The following is a 799-nucleotide window of genomic DNA, read 5'->3' as shown; positions in this document are numbered from 1 at the left end:
AGCCCCATTCCCCCCAGGGAGCAGGCCTAAGCCAGCTGGTGTCATCCCCCGAGGGGTCCCAGACTGTGAGAGGGCACAGGGCGGGCTGAGGGACCCCTCTCCCCCTGAGTGCACAAATTTTTGTGCACCAGGCCTCTAGTATATAGATAAGCAGAAAGAGTCAACCAGTTAGTAATTGGTGATGAGTGAATGAATATGTTTTCAGGACTGAACATTTATTGTAATTATTTGCTGTGGTAGTTTAAAGAATCATTTAAAATAGCACTTTCTTATCCAAAGCACTAATTATAAAGAATATATGCACCCCTATGTTCATTGCAGCGTTATTTACAATAGCCAAGGTATGGAAGCCACCCAAGTGCCCATCAATAAACAAGTGGATAAAAAAGTTGTGGTACATATAAACAATGGATTATTACTTGGCCATAAAAAAATAAAGAAATGTTACCATCTGTGACAGCATGGAGGGACATAGAGGGTATTATGCTAAGTCAAATAAGTCAGACAAAGACAAACACTCTATCATTTCATTTATATGTGGAATCTGAAGAACAAAATAAATGGATAATTAAAATAGAAATAGACTCATAGATACAGAGACCCAGCTGGTGATTTTCAGAGGGGTTGAGGGTTGGGGGACTGGGTGAAAAAGGTGAAGGGATTGAGAAGTACAGATTGGGCCCTAGCTGGTTTGGCTTAGTGAATAGAGTATTGGCCTGTGGACTGAAAGATAGCTGGTTTGATTCTGGTCAAGGGCACATGCCCGGGTTGTGGGCTCGATCACCATTTGGGGGAGAGC

The 799-nt window shown here is 42.7% G+C and overlaps 1 protein-coding gene across 1 annotated transcript in view; it reads left to right on the top strand.

The window, feature by feature from the left end:
• LOC102761265 overlaps positions 1 to 799 on the top strand; it is a 13,063-nt gene that overhangs the window by 11,344 nt on the left and 920 nt on the right. The window lies entirely within an intron of this gene.

The sequence above is a fragment of the Myotis davidii genome, unplaced genomic scaffold (assembly GCF_000327345.1).
Source record: "Myotis davidii unplaced genomic scaffold, ASM32734v1 scaffold1408, whole genome shotgun sequence".
Lineage (NCBI taxonomy): Eukaryota > Metazoa > Chordata > Mammalia > Chiroptera > Vespertilionidae > Myotis > Myotis davidii.
This window is presented reverse-complemented; position numbering and strand designations above follow the sequence as displayed.